This window comes from Sus scrofa, chromosome 9 (genome assembly GCF_000003025.6).
Source record: "Sus scrofa isolate TJ Tabasco breed Duroc chromosome 9, Sscrofa11.1, whole genome shotgun sequence".
Classification (NCBI taxonomy): Eukaryota; Metazoa; Chordata; class Mammalia; order Artiodactyla; family Suidae; genus Sus; species Sus scrofa.
The window spans coordinates 130,823,689-130,830,875 of NC_010451.4; the positions used below are offsets into that span (position 1 = coordinate 130,823,689).

General features: G+C 43.0%; 1 protein-coding gene across 2 annotated transcripts in view; it reads right to left on the reverse strand.

Annotated features, from left to right (window-relative positions):
- ATF3 (activating transcription factor 3) overlaps nucleotides 1–5,990 on the reverse strand; it is a 57,420-nt gene extending 51,430 nt beyond the window's left edge. The window contains exon 1 of one of the 2 annotated variants that reach the window (XM_021063853.1): nucleotides 5,897–5,990. The gene's annotated coding sequence lies outside the window, so the exon portion shown is untranslated. Of the gene's footprint in view, nucleotides 1–5,766; nucleotides 5,788–5,896 lie in introns of those variants that run through there. The other variant, XM_021063854.1, reaches the window with a different exon arrangement.

Genomic DNA, 7,187 nt, shown 5'->3' on the forward strand with positions numbered 1-7,187 from the left:
GCAACATCATGGTTCCTAGTCAGATTCATTAACCACTGCGCCACAATGGGAACTCCATCTCTCTATATTTTTTGATAGCTTTATTTAGATATAATTCATATGCCATACAATTCACCCATTTAAATATGCAATCCAGTGATTTTTAGTGTATTTATATGTGCAACCATCAGCTCAAAAAAGAAACCCTTACCCTTTAAATTTCTAAATCTTGATAGGTCTTTGCTTTTGTCCTTTGTCCAAACTCACTGAATGATCAATCCACTTAAAATTTGTGCATTTCACTCTAAATATGTAATATATGTAAACTTTACCTTTAAAAGTTTATTAGAAGGAAATATGAACTAATTTTCAAAGTTTGTGTGTAGAGTCATTCTTCAGAAAAGAAAATATTGATAGTTTTGATTACTTTAAAAACCTTTGTGTGTCAAAAATGTATAAATATAGCCAACATTAAAATGCAAATATCAAGCCAGAGGATGATTATTTTTAAAAAATATTAGAAAAGGATAAATTTGTCTATATATTTGATATATGTGTAAAACATTCTAAATCATTACAAATATTAAGATAACAACAGATAAGTGGACAAAGGTTCTGAACAGGAAGTTCACGTGTAAACAGGAAATAAAACTTTATATAGGAGGAAATTTCTTCATGTTTACAGGAATTTGAAAATATATCAAGAGCAATATATATATCAAAGGCCCTAGGATTTATATACTCTTTGATTTAATTTCCTTTGAGAAATATATTTATTTATTCTCCTTTGAGAAGATATTTTAAGTGAATAAGAATGGTGATGCACAAAGATGTGGCTTCAAGAATGTTTATTGCAGTACCATTACATTAATATTGACGTGTCTGATATTACCCAAATGTTTAACATAGTGTATTAAATAAATTATAGTAAAAAGGGCTCCTATACAACCATTTTAAATGATGTTGTAAACTACTTAATGATGCTTACATCTTAAGTTTAAAAAAAAGGAAAAAAAGGCTAAAACTCCCTTGATCCTGTTAGGCTAACCTGTCCCCTATGTCTCTGCTGTGAACACATAGGCACTGAGCCCTTGCCAACTTTCTCTTTTCCCTTCTTCCCCACTTCCCTCTGGAAGCTGTTCCAGGAGGAATAGGCTGGCATTAGAATTGGGGGAAAAAATAAAACACTTTAAAAAAAGTGAAAACGGGAAAAATGCAAAACACTATTTCAGTTAACCAAATTTTTTAATGAGAAAAAGTACATGTGTAGGTGATTAAAAATTAAAATAGTCAAAAAATGCATACGATGAAAGTCTCTCTCTAGTCCTAGTTGCCTTCATCAGTTTTTCTTATCTCCTTCTGGATATGTTTTTTAAAAAGTAAGCAAAAAACAAAAGGAAAGAGGAAAGAAGGAAGGAAGGGAAGGAAAGATGGAGGGAGAGAATAGAGGGAAGGAAAGATATAAAGAGGGAATATGGAGAAAAATAAGCATAAGTTTTTCCATGAGGATTCTGAACAGGCCAAGTTTATTTCAGAATATATGTTAAACATTTGGGTCTCAAATGTTCAGCAACCTGCTAATAATAAAACTATTACATGAATATTACATTATTTACACATATTTACAAAATAAATGAATCAAGGTTAAAAGTAAGAAACCTAACTCGAGATGCCTTAAGGATCAGCGACTGTGTCATCCAAACCCAATTTAGGGTTCCTAGCCTGACAGGCATTAGCGTGCAGGAACAGCAGAGTAAAGGAGGTGAACTCAGGAGTGTCGGGAACATGCAGCACTGATAGAACGGAGGCTCAGAACCTCAGAAGCACCCCCAGCCTGGATTTACCCCACTGGAGAGCGTGCCTCGGGCAGAATGTCAAATGACAGCCACTGGGAGCCCACACATTTTCTTTTCCGGCATCATCTTCGGATGCTCGGGACAGGACCATATATCCTGACCTGTCTTTTACTATCATTTTGGATTGATTAGTCATGAAGTTTATATTTTATAGTTTATATTTACTGCTTGAAGTAAGCCTAACAATATTGTTGTAATGGATGGGGAGAGGAGAAATCGGTCAATCCAGGTCGTCCACAAGACACACACCTAGGCCTCTCAGTTGAGGGCAGGTTAGGGTTCTCAGTGGGTATCTTTCCCTGGGGGCCATCCCTTTTTCCCGTGATGCAAATGCAGAGCCTTCTAAGGTAGTGTAGTCAAGGGATGAGGTTTGATAAAATGAATTTTTACTGCTTCATCAAAGACATTCCTAAGTGAAGAGGAATATTTGTGTGTGTGGTTAAGCTTGGTAGCTCAAAAATAATTAGCAATTTATTTATAAGTGAGCTTATAATTAGTTCATGACTTTTTCTTTTTACATTAAAAAAACCAAAAAACAGAAAAAACACCAACCCTATTGACCACTCTCCAGGGGGATGATACCTTAAGACAGTTCATGAGAAGGAATGCTTGGGGGAAGCAGCAGGGAACCAGAATGAAAGGAGTTAGCTTAGGGATGAAGGGAAGAGGGAGAAGGAGACAAAGGCAAAGAAGCCAAAGCAGGACTGGAAAGAACAAGAGAACAGAGTGATCCTTGTAAGCCCTTCTCAAAATTTAGAAATCTGTTCTTCAGTGTAAATCAAATGAATGTTTTTCCCTTTTTTTTTTTTTTTTTTTTTTAAGTGGCAGGATTGGAGTTCCCTTGTGGTGCAGTAGGTTAAGGATCTGACATTGTCACTGCCCCTAGCCCAGGAACTCCCACATGCGTGGGTGTGGCCCCCAAAAATAGCAGAATTAATCTTTCCTAATTTATTTTATTTTGTACTCTTAAGTGTGGATCTGAGTGGAACTTTTATTTTTCAAGGGTTTAGCCAGTCCAACCACTTATCTTTCACTGGCCATCCTGATGCCCCAAACCAAGTTGACTTTTGTTATAACACTTGCGGTGATGCTTTCATTCAAGATCCAGCAGGTGAAATTAAGCCTGCCAGTTCTCCAGATGTAGCTCCAACATATAAACAAAATTACTGCCATGTTTTTGAGTGAGCCTTTTCTAAAGGAGTTTCTGATTTGAGCATTTTCTTCCCTCTGACTTTAGCAGTTGATCCCAAGGATGTGAGCAGTTATTTTTCCGTATTAGTGCTGGTACGTCAGCAGACGAGTCTCAAACTGAGCCCCTCAGCCCTGGGCACAGGGAACTAAAGGCAAGAAGACCAAATAAACCCAAGAGCAGAGCTCTGTGTTCAAAGCTCTTATCTCATTCCTTAACTCTGCAAATGCTTACTGAGCACTTACAATGCGAGAGCTCCAGGTTAAACACTGGGGGGCACAGGAGCGGGCACTCTTGCTGCCCTCCCAGAGCTCAAGCTGTTCCTCTGAGGTAGGCAGAACAAGTGCTAGTAATATTCCCATTATGAGAAACAGAGGCAAGGACAGAGACAGCTCTGGAAGAGGACTGGAACTCAGCTTTTCTCTCCTAAGGTCTAAGTCAATGGCTCTCAGACGTTCCTCTCACTAATCAAAGGAGCTTTGAGAAGGCTTTCATGCCCCTACCATGGGCTTCTGCGCCCCATCTTTGAAATTCAGGAAATGATTTGTGACCTCTTTCCTGTCTTAGAAGAAGTAGCCCATTTCTTCACACAACTTTAGATTATTATTATTATTATTACTGGTAATAATTTGGCTTTAAGAAATGGTTGTAATCTTTAGGTCCATCTTTGCCTAGCATTGGTTATATGAAAATGAATACTATGAAAACATTTTTTTTTCATATAAAATGATCAGACAGCCAGATATTCAGCTAAAGATGCTAGATCTGGATCCTTCCTCAGGGAACTCTGAGTTCACCTGCCTTTCACAAAATCCGAATCTTTCCCAAGGAAGAGGAACGGAGAAAGTCAGCTTCTTTTTCCGAGAGCATTTTCTTACTCTTTCACTGGTTTCAGCTGTTAGCAGCAGCTGGCTCCCTCAGCGTGCTGAAATGCCCGCTGCTTCGTCAACATTCTCTCTAATACCGTGCATTACTCATAGTTTGAAAATCACTTTGACTCTTAAAACATAATTATGTTAATGTCAGATGAGTCAGCAGGGGGACAGCAAGCGGCTCTTATGGCAGCCACGCCTCCTGCCAGCCTCTCAGCTCCTGGGGCTTCAAAAATAAAAACAAAAAAAATTTTTTTTTGGCAAAAAAGAGAAAACCCCTTTTGATGGGAGAGAAGAGAAATTACGCTTATGGCTCAAAGAACTGCTTCAAAGGAGTGGTCGGTCGATTTCATTTTCGCTGTAACATGAAAGAGAGACTGGAAGTAAAATCGCTAACCCTAGGTTAATCCGTTTACGTAAAGAATAAACAGGAATTTGGAGAGTTTCTCTAGCAGATCTGTGATTTTCCCGCAGAGATGAGTCGAGACAGGTCACTCTGGTGAGCATACAGCCGTGATGTGATTTCCAGGGCTCCCCTCGGAGCTGTTTTTACACCCCTAGGAGGTGATGCGGGGCAGCCCAGAAGGTGCTCAGTTCAGGGCTATTACCCCCGGGCAGGGTAGGAAATGAGAGGCTGCTGGTTTGCGCGGGGATTCCGAGCCCTGGTCGGGCTCCCCTCGGCCTCTTTGCTTTGGCGCCGTGCGCACTCGGGCAGCGCGACCCCCTTAGACAAGAGTTTGCAGCCACCCTCTTGGGCTGTTCTCAGCATCGCTTACAACCTCTCAATAGTTTCCCCTCCCTGGGCTGCTGCTGGGAAATGAAGAGGAACCGAGGAGGACTGGGTCGGAGGTTTTCTCGGCCTGGACGACCGTACCCCCACCGCCCCCCGCTCCTAGCCCTGGTTTCACCCCACCTGCCGCTAACCCCCACCGTCTTCTCCTCAGCCTGCCTTCCCCCACCTTCCCCCTCGGAACTCAGGAAATCACTTCATTGCATTTATATGGTGCCTATGAAAAGGCTCATTATCTCATCCGTATTTTGTAAGTTTTATAAAGGCTCATTATCTCACCCTGATTTTATAAGTGAGGAAACTGAGGTTCAGAGACAGCGTGTCCTTGTGGAAGGTCGCAAAGTAACGTGGCAGAAGCACGCACTCAGACCGCGGGCTCCCTTTCTCGTCTGCCAACAACAGACCAGGGATCCACGCTTAGAAGACTGGAGAGGGCAAGCTAGGGTTAAAGGACCCCGAGAACGAACGCAGTTTTACAGACAAGGCAAGCGATCAAAATCTGCAGAGAGGTGGTGACCTGCTCAAGGTCAGCAGGCTCAAAAAGTGGCAGAACCAGCTGCCACACAGGGTCTCCCGAGCCCGGGGTCCAGGGCTTTTTCTCTCTAGCCTCTTCATTTCCTCACTCTGGAGCTATTCCAGGTTAGACACAGGAAGAGTCCGCTTTCCCCAGTTCACCTAGGCATCTGCACGGCTGAAACAAAGCATTCTGTTCCCAAAGCACAAGGCCCCATGGGAGGCAGAGATGTCAAGGAGGAGAACTCACTGGCAGGAAGGGGTTAACCACATCCAGTGGTTTTCCATTATGATATGACTGATCAATATGCCAAATTAGCTAAGGCACTGATGGGTGTTATCCCCAAACCATGGCTTCATCTAGGACATTTCAAAGGCTGAGAAAACATCATTGCCTCAGTGGAGTGATTTGGCCTGTTCTGTAACCTGGGAGGGTAAAATGCCTAATCCAACCTAGAGAGTCTGTAGCACCCTACCTCCAGGCCTTTTCAATCCCCTTCCCTGAGACCACTTCTTTGGGTGCCATGCAGATGTCATGTAGCTGAGGCATGGGACACACTTTCTCACCCTTCTACAAGGCGGCGTTGACCCCGGCCATGGTGGGTATCCTTCCAGCTGGAGACTTCCTGACCGAACACCTTTCTCCCATGGCATTTCCCCTGCTGGGTCCCAAAGACAAAGAAAATTCAAGACTCACATTTTAGGGGTGAGGTGCCAAAAATCCTTAGGAAGCTGTGGAACACCCTTATTTAGAGGAGGATTCCTCCTCTTTTCTGGTCTCCACGTCCCGTACCATCCAATTTATCCTTGAGGCATGGTTGGTCAACAAAAGCTGATCCCGCCTCTGCCCCCCAAAGCAAATAACAGCTGTTACTATATTGAGTAGCAATATGATGTCATATCATAGGTGACTAACTCATAGAGGCTGTCCTGCGAGCCATCGTCTAAATATGACAGCCTGCCATCATCCTGACCTTTTCACGTGAGAAAGCTGAGTGAGGGGCTTGATACTGCCTTCCAGGGTCAAGTTCATATCTGGCATTCTGTGGCCACCATCTGGGACAGAGCATGTGAGGACACTCATGCCCCCTGCCACACACAGATCCCCTTCCTAGTAGAAGGTCACTGTCATTCAAGACAGCTTTTTCCTCCACTGGCCTGACTCTGGAATGAGTAGCCATTAGAAGAGTTAATCATCACACTGATAAAGGGAGGAATTGGGGAAAGGGTTTTTATATTTACTTGTATATCCCAGGTACTGGGTTAGACACTTTACATATAGTTTGCTTGTTTTTGTTTTGTTTTGTTTTTGTTTTCTTTTTTAGGGCCGCACCCACAGGACATGAAAGTTCCCAGGCTAGGAGTTAAATCGGAGCTGTAGCCGCCAGCCTACACCCGCAGGATCCGAGCTGCATCTGCAGCCTACACCGCAGGTCATGGCAATGCCAGATCTCTGACCCACTGAGCAAAGCCAGGGCTCGATCCCGCATCCTCATGGATAATAGTTGGATTCGTTTCTGCTGCACCACAATGGGAACTCCACATATAGTTTTTCATTTAATTTTCAAAATGCTCTGAGGAAGGCAATACAGTCCTGCAGAGTTAGAGAAACTGAGGTCAGAGGCGTTAAGTAATTTTCCCAGAGTTACAGAGCTGGTCATGGTGGGGCTTGGACTCCAGCCCAAGACTCTGTGGCTCCAATGTGGACGGAACTTTACATACAGAAGGGTGTTATTGCACCCGGATTTTTAAAATACGGACTGTATTTTGTAGAGCAGTTACAGATTTATAGCAGAATTTAGCAGAAGGTACAAAGAGTTCCATATACCCCTTACCCGCCCCACCCACACGCTCCTCAGCTGGACCAGAGTGGTACATTTGTTACAGTTGATGAACCGACACAGACACGTCACAATCCCCAAAGTCCATAGTTTACATCATGGTTGGACCTTGGTATTGTACATCCTGTGGGTTTGGGCAAATGTATA